At 36.8% G+C, this 20,444-nt stretch overlaps 1 long non-coding RNA gene across 10 annotated transcripts; it reads right to left on the minus strand.

The window, feature by feature from the left end:
• Positions 1-389: 389 nt before the first annotated feature.
• Positions 390-16,139, minus strand: LOC116266266 (uncharacterized). 10 transcript variants are annotated; one of them, XR_007574846.1, is made up of 9 exons: positions 15,735-16,138; positions 15,475-15,659; positions 15,253-15,368; positions 14,599-14,706; positions 5,582-5,649; positions 5,429-5,462; positions 4,190-5,344; positions 3,760-4,068; positions 835-2,572 (listed from the first exon to the last, which is right to left on the minus strand). It is a non-coding gene; the product is annotated as an uncharacterized LOC116266266 (long non-coding RNA). The 10 variants fall into 10 exon arrangements; XR_007574838.1 differs by adding an exon at positions 390-712 and having other exon boundaries at positions 1,264-2,572; positions 4,190-5,649; positions 15,735-16,139; XR_007574843.1 differs by having other exon boundaries at positions 5,429-5,649; positions 15,735-16,139.
• Between the last annotated feature and the right edge of the window lie 4,305 nt (positions 16,140-20,444).

A 20,444-nucleotide genomic window follows, 5' to 3' on the forward strand; every position in this document is an offset into this window, starting at 1 on the left:
ATAACAGTAAGCAATTCAGAACACTAAAACGGCTTTTACTTCATGAGTTGGTTCGTTTGTTGAGTCAGTGGGAGGGACAGCATCCTGAATGAGTTATGAGTACTGAGTTCTCATTCGGAGTGGTAGAGGAATTTGGTTTGAAAGTAATAAGAGGAAACTGGAAAGTAGAGTGGAAATTCCAAAAGCGCAGCATGGTAGTTCCCCTGCATATGTATAAGCTGTACGTAAAAGAGACTCCAGAAGGCATTATTGCATTCATCGAGTGACTCCAAATCAACAATTTAGAGCAGCACATTAATGACAAAAAAAATACTATTATACTCTAGATTATCTGTTACTACTCTCATTTGCTCAGTATGTTCATAGTCAAAGTCATCACCATTTGCAATCAGAGACTGATAATTTGGCATTTGCAATCACAAAAACCGACAGTGGTTACATTGGAAAATCCTGAGAAACCATGTTAACATAAAGTATCACCAAGAAAATCAGAAACACATGATAAATTACATGAACAAAGAGAAAATTTATGGCATACCAGTACAGAAAACCCACCATGTCTGATCCTAGCCATCACTGATTGTAACAGTTGAAGAACTCTATAGGCTTCCTACTTTGCTTCATACCAAGATTGGATACCAACAATGCTTCTTTGTCAAATTGGAATAATCAGAAACGAACTTCTTAAATTCTGAAAGCCTTTCCAAATGGCCTGTAAAAGTATATCAAAGATATGGTTAAGAGGATTATAGATAATCAAATGAACAGCAATGTACAACAGTTAGAAAAGGAATATTGCAACCCACAGCAAATTGAACATCTCACACAAACAGATAGAGAAAACATTGTTGAACAACAATTTATGATTCAAAAATCCCAAAATTTGAAAGTCTAGTGATTATGGTGTTACAATTTTTTTATGCTAGGTTCAAATTGAATACGGCTTTGGCAAAGGAACCTAAGTCATACTGACATAAGGGTCTCCTGATCTAATGGAAGCTTACAGGCATCGTCTTTTTCTCATTTGGAGCTCGTAGGGAACTGCAAATCAAGAGCTCCATAATGCCTTGATGCTTGGAACAGTGAAAATTAGGAATCAACCTTTTTCCAAATGCCATAAAGCCGACCACAATCGATATGCATGAATCCTGTCGTGCAGATGACGAGGAAAAAACAGAAAAAAAGAAAGACAATGTTGCAATTTGGGAATATAAAAAATAATACCATGACAACATCAAACGTCCCAGCAAGAACACGACATACCAAGAATTTCTAGCCTCCAAAGTAGTCACTTGAACTTCTACACTCAGCCAACCACTTTTGTTCATAAAATTGGAAAATGCATCCACAGTCTGCTCGATAATCATTCAAATAGTCAAACGAGTTCATAAAAAGATGATAAATGTAGAAACCTCTTATACTTAAGGGCCCGTTTGATGGGCGGGTGAAATTTAACGCGGTAAATTTACCATGATAAATTTTTCCAGAAAAATTCACAGGATGAAATTTCTCTCTTTTCCAATCTGAGGTTCTGTTTGATGGGCGGGTGAAATTTACCTTGATAAATTTAACTCTGTTTGATGCACAAGAATAATTTAACGTGGTAAATTTAACCATGTTTGATGCACAGGAAGAATTTAAGATGGTAAATGTTGTTTTTTTTCTGTCTTCTCCTCTCCAAATCTGATTTGGAAAAAAATTGAAAGATGATTTTCCAAAACAACAAAATGTTTAGGGTGTAGTCCCTACCATCCAAAAACAAATAAGAACAAAATGTTGAGTGTGTGTGTTCCACACCAAACCTTACCATTCATTTATATGGAATGAAATACTCATCCTGCTTAATCAAAAGTGATATGTTCGATGCATGTACACTCAATAGCCATGTACATTATCATCGCATTGTATCGGACCATTGCTAAGACTTAACGGGCCCATGTGAGTTCTTCAAAAACATAAGATATGTTTTAGTTTTCTTTATTAGCTTAAACTTTCTTTAGTTATTCTTTAAGAAAAATGGGAAATCGGCAGGTATTGGCCCGAGATTGCTGGTGATCACACTAAATTACAAGCTTTTCAACTTCTCTTTATGTTTAGATCCGACTATAATGCAGAGCCAATTAATCCTCATGACATCAACTGTTCCTCTTAGTTTTATTTGCGTAATTATCGTGAGAATGAAAGCAGGAAGACAAATTACAAATCCACCAAAGGAAAGAATTGAAGAAAGACAAGAGGAGGAACTGAAGAAATTGGCATTTGCTACTGTGATTGAAAACAATAAAGAATGATTCGAATGCAGCCATTGTCAAAAATGTAAGAACATGATATAAGAGAATCATGTTAAGAACAAGATATAAGAGAATCATGTTCATTAATCTCTCCATGCTAAACCTCTGTCCACCAAAGGAAGAAGTTGCTTAGATGCATATAGGAGCACCAACTGAACAGGTAAAACTGCTACCGGGGAACCATGACCGATTAATAATGCCAAAAGCTCCGGCAGACCATTCCTTCTCCCTCTGCTTCTAAATATATATGCACATCTGATAATCTGGATTAATTGTTGAACCTGATGCAACGCATATGTGAAAAACATGAGTACAAATATTGAAAACTTGAATACAAAGAATGTCGTCAAATCAATTTCTGCTGCAAATGGGTAGCCGAGAAAGGTAATTTGAAACTGCTGCTAATTTCTTCAACTACAAAATTGATGACATTGTTCTTCACATGCATGCACTCATGACAACCTTCTATGAGTATCAAAAGCAACAACAACGCATGGACAACCGTAATGTTGTATTTTCACCTTAATTTAAAGTAGTGTTTCAGGCTCGAGTGACAGCAGAGAGGATGATTGGTGAAGAAGACGAAGTAAATCAGCAGTCTGCATATTATTAAGTCAAAGGAGAAATTTTTTTCCAGTTTTGCTTTACCTGGCACATATGCTGATAACAACAAACACTCAGTGCTACTGTCTTCCAGCTTCTAAAAGTTTCGTGTTTTTGAGATGATACAGTGGCTACAAGTTTATATTATGTTTCTTCTATCAATGATTTTCAGAAAAACACATAGATTTTCTTTATGAAATCAAGATATGAAGTTCTTGAACATTTTCAAATTTTTTACAGCATGATTGAATCTCAACATCAATGAAGGTTGGAGTCCTTCGAACAAATAATAATACCACAAACAGAAATCATTTATTTGACAACTTTTAAAATGATAAAAGGGTTTTACACCTCCTATGTGTAAATACCAGGGCATGTGGTGCTGAAGATTTGTTCTGGCACTGGAAGAACAACATTCTAACGAGCAGTTAAGTCACTCTCCTTTCAATATCAAAAAGAAAAATCAAGATATCAAACAGTTTTGGTGTATGTGGATGACATGTAAGCAAAAATCCCCTTTGAAATTTCAATGTAAGGTTACAAGCCCAAACGCCCAAATCAGACACCTATGCACCTCTGGCAGAGAGGCGACGGCGCAGAGAGACAACTGTGGCAGACGGTCTTTAATATGTATATGTGAAATGATATGGACAACAGATAATCGACCAACTTAATGAATTAAGCAACACTTTAGTTCAAACAAGCATCTGTAGACCACAAAAAAGTAACTTTCAATTTCCAGCGATTTAATTCAGTTCAACAAGCAGTAACTTGCAAAACCCTTCACATGATATAACACTCACAAATATAGGAAGATCAATATGCCAATTTGGCAGGGGAATTAAATGGATATGGGAAGACGAACCTTTTTCTTCAATAGAAACTCACGTTTAATCTTCCAAACCAGGAGTTCATAGGGATCGACCACCTCTGGACCCAAAACCTTCAAGCCCTTCTCCAGTTGTCTCTTGGCCAGCCACTCCTCCCCGTCCAATTTCACATCCCAACAGCCTCTCACATCGAGGAACTCAAGTTCCCTGCAAGCTGTGACTATCATCCAAAGCAGAGCGGCAGCGGTGGTGCACGGCGAGAGATGGGGCGAGCGGTGGAAGAGGAAGGCAGAGAATCAAAGGATGAGTCTTTGAAGCCCTAATTTGAAGAACCACGGCGATGGCTGGAGGCAGAGCGGTGGCCGTGCACGGCGAGCGATCAGGCATGTGGTAGAAGAGGAAGGAGAGAGCAGTAGGGCATCAGAGAAAGGGAGGGAATCAGAGGGAGAAAGGAAAAAAGCCTACCGGCGGTGGAGCGGAGAGGCAGCGGCGACGGTGCGACCTCCTTCCACTCTGGTGCAATGTGAGAAGGCTCGAGGGAGGAGGAGCTGCAGTGCGATGTGAGCTGCCGAAGGAAGTCGTGCGCTGAGGAGGGAGGTCGAGCGCCCGAAACAACGAGCGGGTGAAATTTCACCCACTCAAAAGTCCGAGCTCCGAGCTCGGACTTTCGAGCGGGTGGAATTCCACCCGCTCCCTTTTGGGTTAAATGGGTGGAATTCTACCCTGTTTGACGGGATTTCAATCGGACGGGTGAAATTTCACCCGCCCGTACCAATTTTCCCTCCTTCGGTGGATTTCAACCGCCCATCAAAAGGAATATTGCAACCCACAGCAAATTGAACATCTCACACAAACAGATAGAGAAAACATTGTTGAACAACAATTTATGATTCAAAAATCCCAAAATTTGAAAGTCTAGTGATTATGGTGTTACAATTTTTTTATGCTAGGTTCAAATTGAATACGGCTTTGGCAAAGGAACCTAAGTCATACTGACATAAGGGTCTCCTGATCTAATGGAATCTTACAGGCATCGTCTTTTTCTCATTTGGAGCTCGTAGGGAACTGCAAATCAAGAGCTCCATAATGCCTTGATGCTTGGAACAGTGAAAATTAGGAATCAACCTTCTTCCAAATGCCATAAAGCCGACCACAATCGATATGCATGAATCCTGTCGTGCAGATGATGAGGAAAAAACAGAAAAAAAAAAAGACAATGTTGCAATTTGGGAATATAAAAAATAATACCATGACAACATCAAGCGTCCCAGCAAGAACACGACATGCCAAGAATTTCTAGCCTCCAAAGTAGTCACTTGAACTTCTACACTCAGCCAACCACTTTTGTTCATAAAATTGGAAAATGCATCCACAGTCTGCTCGATAATCATTCAAATAGCCAAACGAGTTCACAAAAAGATGATAAATGTAGAAACCTCTTATACTTAAGAGAATTAAAATCATATTTCTACTTTGTACACTGTTCCAGAAAAGGATCCGCCTTCTTGTTCACTCATATCACAAGCTTGTCATTTTCATCAAGTGAAACTCAATCATGATTCCATCCTTTACTTAGATCATCCGAAAAATTAACAAGGTTTGATCAAACCAGCACAAAAACTGCAAATGTGTGAACAAATATTGATAATTGTTCCTGTATATTAATTAAAGCATCTAAATGCTGCAAATATTTAAACAACTAACCTCATTGGAAGCCTACTTTTTCTCTCCAAGAGTCCTAAGAGAACCATACCATCTGTCACTTGTTATGATCATCCGCATGGCCAGAAATTTATTATTTTACTTGCAGGCAATCAACCTGAACAAAACAAACAACCAAAATAATATCCAACTTACCTCTTCCCCAGTCCAATCAGATCCAACAAGTCAGATTCCAAAAGCTCCTCAAGTGCATTGTTTTCGTCCTAGAGGGAAAGATGCGATTGAACATTGAGTGCGAACAATAACTGGTTATGTTTTCAAGTAACAACGACAAAAAATGAAGATGCAGATAACGTTAGAAGCTCCTCAACATGTATCACGCTGCATCAGCTAACATTCTCGAAATGTCAGCATACACTAATGTGAATCTAACGTGAAATAGCACAGAAGGTCAACAAAAAAACATGAAAAGCACTACCTTGATCCCTCCCAAAGCATCCAATGGTACATCATTCGTTAAGCACATTAAAAGTTTAAGACATGTAGTGAAAAATGGTGGTATCAAAAAAACATAAAAAAAGAGAGCCACAAACCTTTGTATCTTAAGTGAAATCACTTTCAAACTGTTAAATGAATGAAAACAGAAAATGACATGTGCCCATAACCAATGTTGTTAACTGTGTGCGCATCAAGGCATGATGCGCACACATCACAACACATCAATTAAAGAAACACCTCAAAAAGATATGTTGAGGCGTAGTGGGCCTCATGCGCATGCCACATGCATGAAGACGACGCGTATCTAGTGCGTGCTGCATGTGTATCAGGTGACTTCTGAGAGCTATTCAACGTATGCTTGCTCTTCGGCGAGCTCTCTTAACGGCTATTGCATAACCTTCTGTGAATGTTCAATCTCTCCTATCTTTCACTCATTCCGTTGAATGGTTGATGCCTGTCGACAATAATAACAAATTGGCCAGCAGTCATTCTTACTATTTTTCCAAGATATCACACGTTTTTTGGTCCATCTATGTTCTATTCAACATCTAGATTTGATATTATGTGACATGAAATTTATTTTATGGAACCAAACTTGTCAACTTGATTTCACCCATTATTAGGTATTCACTTCTAAATTTTACATGTTAAACCCTTTTATTTGTCATTGCACAAGTTTCATGAATTGAAAGTCAAGATTTTTTTTTCTTTCGTGCGCGTATAGGAGCTAACAAACGAAAAAAAAAAAAAGTCAACCTTTGGTTTTAGAATTTTCATGAAATCTTATTGTACTGTAATGGGACATGTTTTTTGCCTTTGTCTTATGTTTTCAAGTTGATGACCATACATCTGTAGTTAGCTTCAATTAATTATAGAATAATATATATAAGCCGTTCACAAAAAATAATTTTCAAAATCATTTCTACATCTTATTTTATTGTTTTACATTTTTAAACATATTATATATTTCAAAACTTTAAACATGATGCTTACGCGTCACCTTTTCTTGTTTTACATTTTTAAACATATTATATATTTCAAAACTTTAAACATGATGCTTACGCGTCACCTTGCTATATTGCGCATCGCCTGCCTCACAGGCTCAATGCATCGCTTCGCATCAACGCACTTAACAACATTGTCCATAACTATTACAATTAATAAGAAAGACAAGTGACAAATAGCGACAATTTTAAACTTGGCAACTTTAGCTGCTCCACTTCTATAATTGCTCCACCACATATATTAACTATTGTAGCACTACTCCACTAAATTGTAACTACTAGCACATTACTCAATTGAACCATAACTGCTAGCTTGTCATTGCCCTGAATCTGAGCATCAGTTCACCAATGGAAAGATTAGATTCGAAGGTTTCAAACAATCCGGCACTAAGCAGTTTCGTGAACCCTTCTACTATTTGTTCTGGGAACCAAATGAACTCAATCTAAATATTGCCCTTTTCAACATGATGGCCAATAAAGTAGAAATCAATTTGCACATGTTTAGTTTGGGCATGGAAAACTAGATTTGCCACCGGATATAATGTTCATATGTTGTTGCACCAGAGAGTGGAAGTATTAGATGAAAACCTTAATTCATTAAGTACTACTTATAATCATAGTCACAAATAATGTTTCAGAGTTTTAAACAACGAGGTTTTTCTTGAGCATAATATGGAGATCATGAAAAAAATGAGAAAATATGAAAAAAATATGGTGAATTTTTTAAATTTAAAAAAACTAAAAATGAAGAAAAAGTAAAATAAGAGAGAAACTAGTAACACAAACATAAAAAAAATAAGTAAATTTGCAAGAACAACATAGAAAATGAAAAAAACGGTTTGGCACTAAAAAACAAGAAAAATGAAAAAAAAAACATAAAAACACTTTTTTTTGCATTTTTTAATGTTTTTTCCACAAAATACATTTTCCAAGTTTAATACGACAATTTTATTTATAGCTTTTTTTCACATTTTTTTTTGGGAAGAACATGGTTTTTGTGACATTGCTTGTAACCATAGCAATGCAGCTATTGCACATGCAAGAGACTTGCATTCGGCCTCTGTACTGGAGCTGGCCACCGTTTTATGTTTCTTGGACCCCCATTAGATTGCATTATCTCCCAACATTTTATAAAGCCTTCACTTGACTTACAGTCTTCTATATTTCTTAAGGCCTTCAACTTGAGGGAACTGGTCATTGACCGTGTTACCATTTGGTGACTATGGGTGGTGTTTCAATGTTGATTGGATAACGGTTACGTAAACAAACTTCAAGGTGGGTTAGGTGATTGAATTTTAGGTCGAGGCGATGTCTTGTCTAACAAGATGGATGCTGATTGATTTTGTGAGAGGTCAACATGTGCAATTGGGTTGAATATAGGATCAACTAGTGGGAATGGGTTTGGGATAGGTTCAATTGACATCTCCTCTAGGTTGGTGAATCTATGTTTTCGGTGTTAAGGATCTGAAATAGACTAAGCTAGAGTGCCAATTTCTATTGAATCTGGTAATTCGAGTCCCCATGCCTTTGGGTTGCTAATCGCTAAATCCTTGATTAAATTGAATATTGATCTTACATCAAAATAGATGCATCGAGAAACTATATTCTTAAATGGATCAAAGCACAAGTAGCCCCTGTGTGCGGATCAAATTTGGATAAAATATAACTAAATGTTTCTCTTAAAGTCACAGGAGAAAGAACCAATATATCTGCAAGTAAAATTTCTAAATGTTTTATTTCATGTGACTTACTTATAGAAAACGACAGCTTATGTGCCTGGCCTATCAAGAAATTTTGTCTCACATCTAATTATGAATCTCCATTAAATGAGATTTCTTTATTTAAGAGATTAACAACACCCCTAATGGCATGACCCAGCCTTTAATGCCAAAGATCCAACAACACCTTTCTTGGTCTATAGTCTCTCATCATAGCAACTCCACGTATCTTAATAGGATATAGTACCGCTTTTCTTCTCAGTTGCTGAAGTTGAACCACAGATTTGACTATCCTGGAGCACAACACAAGTTCTGAATCAAGATCATCTAAACCTTTCTCATTCCTAGAAACCTTCTTGCTTGGAGGCCTTGAAGAACCATTAAGATAATTGAGTAGATCTTGACTCATCATTATAGACTCGGCTTGTGATATCCATAGTAAATAATTTTCTCTATTTAAGTTTACTGAAACTAAATGGTCCATAGTGTCCATTGAGGATTTCTGTTGGTCATTGCCATGGTCTACTTGACTACTCAAATCATGCGTTATTATACCATAAAAGTTAGAGACACATTGTAAAAAATGGTGGTATCAAAAGTTCTCAAAAAGAGAGAGCCACTAAGCTATTTTATTTTAAGTGAAATCAATTGCAACTGCTAAATGAATCAAAACACAAAATGACATGTGTTCATAATTGTTCCAATGAATAAGAAAGGCAAATGACATATGACAACATTTTTAAACTTGAGCAGTTTAGCTGCTCTACTTGTTGTTTCACTTCATATAATTTCGCCACCACACATGTTGCCTGCTATAACACTAGTCCGCTAAATTGTAACTGCTAGCACATTACTCCACTAAACTATAACTGCATGCTAGCTTATTATACACAACTATTCCAACTAAGACCCCTAAAATCAAACAAATTCACCAAATCAACAAAGCATAACGATGAATTCATCCCTTCTCCACATGATACTAATAACCCTTGCATATAATGGACTTAACGCATGTCCAATCTTAGACTAGCAAACTAAAGAAACAAGAAAGGGACAGAACATAAACAAACCATAGTTTCACATTTCCCAAACTTTAATCCCAATAACTTCCTTGACAATAGGAGGTAGATGATAACAGTACAAAAAAAAGAACAAATAGAAGTCATAAAACTAGGAGGAAAGTGACAAAACAAGCTAGAGATTGACATGGGGAGGATAAATGAGGGGAAAGAAGAAGAAAATGGCTTCAGATGGGGCATAACATGTTCGATCGACATGGTTGATATAGAGCTCCCGATTCCACCAACAGCTAGACAAGAGGTGATGAAGCTGGGATGGGGGATTCAATCATACATGCCATCATGCTTGGCCGTGAGTCGATCTTGGTGAGGCAGGTACGGCCTTCGCAGCCATTGACATTCATGGCATATGAGCTGCAAATGCTCTCATGCACAAACGATGTAAAGTGAGCATTGAGTTTGTTCATGTTCTTGATCTTGATTTGGGTGCTAATGAGGGAATCAAGCTATGTGGGTGTTTTCACTGATGGCTCTCACCTTCCACAACTCCCCTGCCTATCTACCAACATCCTATCCACCATCAGCACAAGTTGAATTTGGCATAGTGAAAACTGAATTTATCCTTTTGAGATTATGGGCTAAAGGTAAGACTCTAAATCATTTCAGAATTCCTCTATGAAATAGAAGTGCCATAGTTTTGCTGCAAATTAAGAATATGAGAGAAAGCTAAGGGTTTATTTGGTTAATAAATAAGAATCCAATCAAGGGACTATCGATTCAAAACACAAACTAAATATACATATTGCACTGGATTTTAAAAAAAAAAAATCAAACCTACCAACACTTCTAGATTTGTGAAATCTAAAATAAAAGGGACTATAATTTTGGAATCTTGTATGGGATAGGTATCAGTTTCACTTTTTCTGAGAATTAGGTTTTGAACAAATAAGTTCAATCTATCAGCAGCACTTAATGGAAAAATATGTGTTATAGATGACATATTGGTCCAGCTAGAAGAAGTGGACAAACAGGTTCATCCAAGGCACAAGCCTTGTCCCTACTATATAATTACCAATCAAACTCATCACTGCTTGTTGCACACCACTAGCTGGTAATTAATTAATCTCAATTTTGGTTCATCCTTTTCAAAGAAGAATCTCAATGTATAATGCATACAATGATATCATGAATTGTTTTGCCATTGTTTTGCATCCGGTCCTCTTAGGATTTCTACTTTTTGCTGCAAATATCATATTTTGTGATAATATAATTGGTTGAGGACATATCCTACCGTAGGTTTACATTGAAAGAATAATGTTTATCATATTATAATGATACTACAATTTTTTGTCCAATGTGAAAAGAGGCTGACACACAGAGACACAAAATGAATTAGGAGGAGCTCGATTGAAAAAAAAAAAAAAGTTTCTATTTCATTAAAAACTAATGTTTTCCATATTATAATTGTAACCACAATTTATATGTGATATACACATAAAGAAACCTAAATCTTTTTTTTTTTGAAAGTTTCTAGTTTGCAAAAAAAAAAAAATTATGGTTTCATATAATAATTGTACCCATATTTTTTTTTCTCAATATCATGAAAGTCTATCAAATATGCACATATAAATAAATGAATATGTATATGTTCTTTGAGTACTTTAGTTGTTTGCATTCCATTTAATTCAAAGGCCTTACTTGTCTTGCTCCACCTACTACTAGTCATTATAAAAAAGAGTATTAGCAAGAGGTCATGATAAAACTGCTTGCAAAAATGGGTTGGTGGTTCAGCCAACAGCCAAGTACAAAGTCATGGAATTTTAATGGCATCTCTTTCAAACAAGCTATGAAAATGTCTCAAACAAAATTTGCAGTCCTTCAATTACCTATGCAATGTGAATCTAAAACTTTTGTTCCACCCCACCAAAGCATGATATAAATACTTGACATTTTAATGCCAGCTATTCTAATGTCGGACACTCTAAGAAGCTTCTACATTATAACATTTGATGTATGTGCTTCTATAAACTTGTCATAGTAGCTACTTTTACTTCTAATTATCTTCTATATTTACACCAAGAAAGAATTTCTAAAATACTTTATAATTGGTGCCCAACTCATTCAGTTATAGCATAGCAAACAATTCCAGAAAAGTGAAAATGGTGAGACTCATATTTCAATGGTTGAGTTTCAGTCTATTTTAGTAGCACTAGATAACGAACATGACTGGAAGCATGAGAAGAAATTTTCAAGTTGGTAGTGGTTTTAACTAGTTAGAGAAGGAGATGTCGTCTCTAAATAAAAAAAGTTCAATTTTTCATTTTCTAGGGAGTTCTAAGTTATGTTGCACCATAATTCAGAGGGAAGAGGAGAAAGGTCTTGTAAAAGAAGTGTTGACTGCCACCTCAATAGCAGAATACATGCTCAACATAAGAATAGCATGGTGGTAGTATGATTAAGAACCGAAAAGGGAAAATTGCATAGTAAAAATTAATCCTTGAAATATAACGAAAAAAAGACCCAAAAATCATTTTGATATAGTAAATGCATGAATAAGTAATGACATAAAGTCTGAATAGATGTCAAATGAACATGAACTTTTCCAACTCATGACTTCGAAAGTGATGATTCAAATATGAAGTTTTATCTGGAAAGAGAAGTAGGAGGCAAATGAATGTCATCAATCATTGATAAATGTCAATTATAGTGTGAGTCACTAGGATTAGTAGAAGTCCTACCATTAAGTGAATTTTACCAACCTTTGCATTTGAAATAGTTTGTTGTTCCATTGCTTGGAGGGACGTTATGAATATGATATCAGAGGGTAAACATCATACTTCTACGCATCTAACCTAGTTTTTGGGCATGAACATTTTTTAAGAAAAAAAAGTTGCATAGGGCACAAGACAAAGCACAATATCATGTAACATTTTACATGGAGTCAAATTCATCAATGCAATAACATCAATGCCATTTAAAACAGGAGCTCCACTTTTAAGCACATGTGCATTTCTAAATATTATTCATTGCTTGCAATAGAATTGATGAACATGAAATGCATGGAGCAAAGCATGTTGTTTGGTAGTTTAATAATTAAGTCGACAACAAAGATACCTCTTGCACTAGTACTATAAGAATGTGATATTTTGTAAATATATTGTAGAAGTTAGGATCACTGACAAACAAGATATTGACGTTATGACGAAAAGTACCACCAAAATTTAGCCTCACAACATTTTTGTCAAACAACTGAATACAAATGCAACAATTTTGAGAGGCACAATGAACTTCTCATGATTGAAGTGAAAAAACAAGAAAATAAGGTTATAGCACCTCGCAAAGAAGCCCCTTTTTCACATAGTCCAACTCCCATGTATTCGTGCTAATGAACAATTGACATATCATAAATATCCAGCTGTTTTGTCAACTCTTGTAGTTCTTTTACTTTAGACAAACCTTAAAATTTCATGTTTCAAAAGAACTTATCAACATTCCAGCTAGGGCTGAACACGAGCCGAGTCGAGCCCGAACTCAGCCAGCTCCAGCTCGGCTCGACTAAATAAGGCCTCGAGCTTGACTCGGCTCGAGCTCGAAAAAAACTCGACTAAAGTGCCTTGAACTCGGCTCGATTGTCACTTGTGGAGCTCGAGCTCGACTCGCTTAAGCTCGATAAACTCGGTTGCTACTCATCTTTTCTTGTTGAACTCGAGCTCGATTAAGGCTCGATTAACTCATTACCAACAAACACAAAAAGAAAAACAACTTATCTATTGCAACAGAAACAAGATTTTGGTAACCAGGAATCTATCCCACACAATTAGCATTATGGACTTAATAATGAATTTAGCACCTCTTGGCACTGCAAAAACAGGAGAACCTTAACCATTCTCAATCACATGCATGACAATTCACATTCCAGCCTCCCAACACTTACAAAGACATATAAATCAACTATTTATTCGCAGTAGACCTTATTCACCGTAGCTGCCAACAGTAACAACATTATAAACAAAACAAGGAAATCATGACTGGTGAATTCCTCTCACATTTCTAAAGTATAAACAGTCAAATGACAACCATTTCACAGTAGTATAAATCTTCTTTAAACCACACAGGAATTCTTAATGAGCTCCTTCTTTGTCAACAAGGACAAACCTTATTAGATCTCAGACAGGCTAGTTCTCAATCAAACTCAATCCATGATGCGCTACTACAGGCCCATAGTCATTATAGACAAATACATATACATCAATAGATACTTTAGATAAGCAAAATGAATTCACTTCTGCCCTGAAAATAAACTGCCAAAAGAGAAATGATGTATCATAAACAAATCAAATGATAGTGCAGAAAACTAGTCCAGCAAAACAAGATGAAGGACCTATTGACAAATAGGAACATCACATCAGAATGGACTTGTCCAAATAGTTGGTGCAAGTGGGAAGGCGGGCCAGTTCCATCAAATTCATTCCAAATGAATGGGACTTCTACATAATTAGCTTGTTCAGAAGTATGTATAAATATGTGAACAAATGTTTTGTGACAGGTTCACTTTGCTGACTTTTATGAGATAGCAACTTCTGTTGGCCCTACAAAATGAACAGATCCACCATACAAATAAAATTAGCTCAACTCAACAAAGGCTGCAAGGCTTTCCACTGCGCTCCTACAATTTCCCCTTAGCAATGGCAGGCGGTAACTAACATAGGCAACAGGTGAAAGGTCATAAAGTAAGATTGTAACAATCTAGGAAGAGGGTAAGTGCATAATGGAGAATGAGGTTATCATTTTAGTAGCCAATATCATGAACAAGAGAAGAAAATTTGTTTATGTTTACTCGTCATGGTCCCAACAGTAATATTTTTGTTGTTAGGCTATTGAGTATGCCTTCTGATGTCATTTTCCCCAACCCTTAACAGTTCTTAAGAGATCGAAATAACACCGAATTTTAATTGCAAAATTATTCAACATACCTTGGATAAACTATGGCACTGTTGGCTCAAACCAGTTGAAAGGATGAAGGGTTCTTAATCTCCATTCAGTAGTTTCAGAATCTCAAATGCTTTCCTCTGAAATCCTGGCTGTTGGAGGAACCATAATCATTAAGAAATAGCAGTAAGCTAGGTAAGTAATCTCCCTAAACAAATATTACATGCACAGTTTTCATTCTCAGATGCTTTTCTCTGCACGTCTTGTAGCAGAACAGATGATAAAGAAAGTAACAGCACAAAACTAATTTTCTGCATGCAACTTAGTCTTCCTTCCCTGTTGTTCCAACTTTTATCCGGTACATTGTTAATATGCTTTTCCTTTACAATAAAGTGGAAGGGCTATATTACAACAGTTGAATTTCTTTTCAAGAAAAGGGTCTGATCGCTGAACTCATTCCTATTGACAAAAACAAAACTACTAGTTTAAGAAGACAAACCGCAAACACAATCCATTTAATTGAAATATCATGCAAGGAATATACTTAGGCTAATGGTGAATACAATCTAAAAAACCAACTGACATGTTACTCAACAAATGCTCAAGGAAGAAACAAAAGAAGAGGAGTAACCCACAAATCACAATCATCCATATGTATGATGAATGAAACTTCAACGTTACGGTCGTATCGTATCTACCTATGACGAGAGAGCTGCCAGTGTTCTACTAGGGTCACTGGAATAGCGTGACCCGATGCAGACGGTCCTCAACAACAAGGGGAGATCGGTTGAAGGCTGTGGCGCTCACCTGAAACCTTTAAGGATGACACAGAGTAACGAAATTATGAGTGTTTCATTTGGGGAAAAAATTTTTGATACAATAGAGAGAACAAAAGGGCAAAGAGGTACTCATTGACTCACTACGACAAGAGACATAGAGAGCTGCTGGTGTTTTACCAGGGTCACCAGAATGGCAGAACCCGATGCCGACAGTCCTCGTCAACAAGGGGATATCAAAGCGGTTGGCGGCCTGAAACCAGTTGAAGGATGAAGGCATTGAAGGGTTTTCTAAGGAGACCGAGAGGGAGAGGCGTCTGCAAGAGGAACTGAAAACAGGAATCGCGATGAAAATGAGAGAGAAAATGCAGAAAGAACGCGAGAGAGAGAGAGAGAACTTGAACCTTGGGCTGAAAGCAAAGGGAGAAGTCTGAAGCGGAGAGCACATGTATGAACCTTGGGCTGAAAGCTGAAGGGAGAAGGCTGAAGTGGAGCTGCCGGTGCCGGCTGACCTTGAAGGCTGAAGCCTGAAGTGGCCCACGGATGGGTAAAGGTTAGGGTTGCAATGGGGGAACAAGTTTCAGATGGAGAAGAGAAGGAGAAGTTTCGAGATGACAGACGAGAGACGAAGAGTCAGAGAGAGGGAAAGTAAAAAGGAAAACTAAGACGAGAGACGGAGAGTCGGAGAGAGGGAAAGTAAAAAGGAAAACTAAGACGAGAAAACTCAGACGAGAGACGGAGAGTCGGAGAGAGGGAAAGTAAAAAGGAAAACTAAGACGAGAAAACTCAGACGAGAGACGGAGAGTCGGAGAGAGGGAAAGTAAAAAGGAAACCTAAAACTTAAAAGTTAAAACTGAAAAAGACTTTCCCGCCTGAGACGAACCAGTTCAAAAGAACATTTGAGCGAGTCGAGCTTTAATGGGTTCGATTGAGTGAACTTCAACTCGATTTGATTAGTTGAATTAGTCGACTCGTGTCGACTTGTGAACTCGACCTCGACTCGTTCAACACATGATGCAGCTCAAATTCGTGTATGAGTAGAACTTAAATGATATTTGCAAGAACAATATAGAAAATGAAAAAAAAAAACTGTTTGGTATTAAAAAGACATGAAACATAAAAATGAAAAAAAACAAAAAAAACACGTTAAAAACACTTTTTTTGCATTTTTTAATGTTTTTTCCACAGAATGCATTTTTCAAGTTTAGTACGATAATTGTATTTATTGCGCTTTTTCACGTTTTTTTTTCGGAAGAACATGTTTTTTGTGACATGTAACCATAGCAATGCAGCTATTGCATATGCAAGAGACTTGCATTCGGCCTCTGTACTGGAGCGGGTCACCGTTTTACTGCAATTGGGTTGAATATAGGATCAACTAGTGGGAATGGGTTTGGGATAGGTTCAATTGACATCTCTAGGTTGGTGAATCTATGTTTTTGGTGTTAAGGATCTGAAATAGACTAAGCTAGAGTGCCAATTTCCATTGAATCTGGTAATTCGAGTCCCCATGCCTTTGGGTTGCTAATCGTTAAATCCTTGATTAAATTGAATCTTGATCTTACATCAAAATAGATGCATTGAGAGACCATATTCTTAAATGGATCAAAGCACAAGTAGCCCCTGTGTGCGGATCAAATTTGGACAATCTATGAAAAGTCAAGGGATGACACGTTGAACCTAAAGCATGGAGATGTCCATAATCTGGTTTTTCATTAAAAAAATTTCTATGGGGAGCGTCAAATGAGAACCTTGGAAACATTTAATCACAATTAATCAAATAAGCAACACACCAGAGGGCTTCCACCCAAAAAAGAATGATCTAGAGAGCAATCATTAAGAAGTGTGAGTCTGGTTTCTATTAAATGCCAATTTTCCACTCAATAAGGGCATTTTGATCCCAAGTATGTATACAAGGAAACCGACAGTGAATACCATGTTGCCGCAGAAATTCTTCAAAGCAATGATTGGTAAATTCTGTTCGATGATAAGACTGAAAACATTTAATGGGCACCCCAAATTGTTTTGAAACAAGCAACTAGGAATTCACAAAAGAGTAATATGTGTTGCTTTTATTCTTCAAGGAAAGCAACCCGGAGGAAGAAGAACATTCATCAACCAATAATAAAATATAACTAAATCTTTCTCTTGATGTCACAGGAGAAAGACCCAATATATCTGCAAGTAAAATTTCTAAATGTTTTATTTCATGTGACTTGCTTATAGAAAACGACAGCTTATGTGCCTGGCCTATCAAGAAATTTTGTCACATCTAAATGTGAATCTCCATTAAATGAGATTTCTTTATTTAAGAGATTAACAACACCCCTAAACGATCCTTAATGATCAATACAGAAGGAGTGAATATAAAATGCAATCATTGTCTTTAGTGAGTTGCCATTCTAAAAGTAGCTTGTGGACAACATGAGGGGCGAGCAGCTCCTTCTTTTGTTTGAAAAGGAATTATGAGAACATAGATCCATATCACCAATATTAGAAACAAAAATAAAAGTCCCATTTCCAATTAACATCCCTTTAGTGTTTGGTGCTGGTTTTTTCTTGTGAAGTGGTTGATCATCCATTGTTACATGAGTGGTGGCCCTGCTGTCCAAGTACTGATATTCATCATCTGCAACTTGCATTTACATTGCAAAGAAAGCCTTTGGTATATCCCAACCATTCTTGGCAATGTGTCATTTCCACTCACGTTATGGACAAATGATTGACATGAATTCTCAGATTGATTTGGAAGAAACTCTTCCAAATGATACTCTTGTATTAGGGTGAGTAGAATTACTTTGATAGGTCTATCATCGACCTCTACCACCCACAAAACCACACTCTTGTCTTCTCCCTTGAGGGGAGTAAAAAGCAACATGTGTATCTTTTAGTTTGTCGTAGGCTTCATAATAGATAGGCGACATTCTAATTCATGATTATGTCATATAATTCATGAAATTTTAAGGTAGAGGAGGCAGAACTTGTGGTTATTGAAGTAACAAAACTTTCAAACTCCATTGGCAGTCCATTCAATGTAACTTGAATCAATTCTTCATCATTCATAGTCTGGACTGCAGTTGTTAGTGTATTTGCAAGCAGCTTGATTTTCTCAAGGTACTCAGCCATTGACAATGTCCCCTTTGGTATGAAATGTAATTCCTTCTTCACATCACAATTCTGAGAGGTGATTGTGAACCATACGCCTTCCCTAGTGTCTCCCACGCTTCTCTTGCAGATTGCACACACATAATCTGCCAAAAAACATGTCCAAAGATGGTGGCCTTGATACAATTTAGCTAGCTGGTCTGACCATTGCCACAACACAAGTTATGAATCAAGATCTTCCAAGCCTTTCTCATTCCTAGAAACCTTATTGCTTGGAGGCCTTGAAGAACCATTAACATAATTGAGTAGATCTTGACTCATCATCATAGACTTGGCTTGTGATATCTATAGTAAATAATTTTCTCTATTTTGTTTTACCGAAACCAAATGGGCTTCCATTGAGGATTTGAGTTGGTTATCACCATGGTCTACTTGACTACTCAAATCATGTGTTCTGATACCATAAAAGTTAGAGACACATTGTAAAAAGTGGTGGTATCAAAAGCTCGCAAAAAGAGAGAGCCACTGAGCTGTTTTATTTTTAAGTGAAATCAATTGCAACTGTTAAATGAATGAAAACACAAAATGACATGTGTCCATAATTATTACAATGAATAAGAAAGACAAATGACATATGGCAACATTTTAAACTTGAGAAATTTGCTGCTCTACTTGTTGTTTCACTTCCTATAAGTTTGCCACCACACGCTTTACCTGCTATAACACTAGCCCACTAAATTGTAATTGCTAGCACATTACTCCACTAAACTATAATTGCATGCTAACTTATTATACATAACCATTCCAACTAAGATCTCCAAAATCAACAAACCTACAAAATCAACAAAGGATACCAATGAAATCATCCCTTCTCCACATGATAAAACCAACCCTTGCACTACTAAAGGACATAAAGCATGTCCAATCTTAGACTAGCAAACTAAAGAAACAAGAAAGAGAAAGAACAAAACCAAACCATAGTTTCACATTTCCCAAACTTTAATCCCAATAACTTCCTTGACAACAGGAGGTAGATGATAGAAGTACAAAAAAAACAAATAGAAGTCATAAAACTAGGAGGAAAATGACAAAAGAAGCCAGAGATTGACATGGTGAGGTTAAATGAGAGGAAAGAATAAGAAAATGGCTTCAGTTGGGGCATAACATGTTCACATGAAGGAAACCGACATGGTCGATATAGAGCTCCTGATTCCACCAGCAGCTAGACAGGAGGTGATGAAGCTGGGATAGAGGATTCGGTCATACATGCCATCAAGCTTGGCCCTGTGACAATCTTGGTGAGGCAGGTAAGGCCAGTGCAGCCATTGACATTCATGGCATAAAAGCTGCAAATGCCCTCATGCACAAACAATGGAAAGTGAGCATTGAGAGTTTGTTCATGTTCTTGATCTTAATGAGGGTGTTGATGAGTGCAACAAGCTATGCGGGTGTTTTCACTGACATCTCCCACTGTCCACAACTCCCCTGCCTATCTACCAACATCCTACCCATCATCAGCACAAGTTGAATTTGGCATAGTGAAAACTGAATTTATCCTTTTGAGATTATGGGCTAAAAGACTCTAAACCATATCAGAATTCCTCTATTAAATAGAAGTGTCATAGTTTTGCTGCAACTTAAGAATATGAGAGACAAACTAAGGGTTTATTTGGTTAATGAATAGGAATCCAATCAGGGGACTATCTATTCAAAACACAAGCTAAATATACATATTGCATTGGATTAAAAAAAATAAAGCAAGCCTGCCAACACTGCTAGATTTGTGAAATCTAAAAAGACTATATTTTTGGAATCTTATATGGCATAGGTATTAGTTTCACTTTTTCTCAGAATTAGGTTATGAACAAATGTGTTCAATCTATCAGCAACATTTAATGGAAAAATATGTGTTTAAGCTAATATATTTCTCCTACCAGAAGAAGTGGATAAACAGGTTCATCCAAGGAACAAGCCTTGTCCCTACTACATAATTACCAATCAAACTCATC

This window comes from Nymphaea colorata, chromosome 12 (genome assembly GCF_008831285.2).
Source record: "Nymphaea colorata isolate Beijing-Zhang1983 chromosome 12, ASM883128v2, whole genome shotgun sequence".
Lineage (NCBI taxonomy): Eukaryota > Viridiplantae > Streptophyta > Magnoliopsida > Nymphaeales > Nymphaeaceae > Nymphaea > Nymphaea colorata.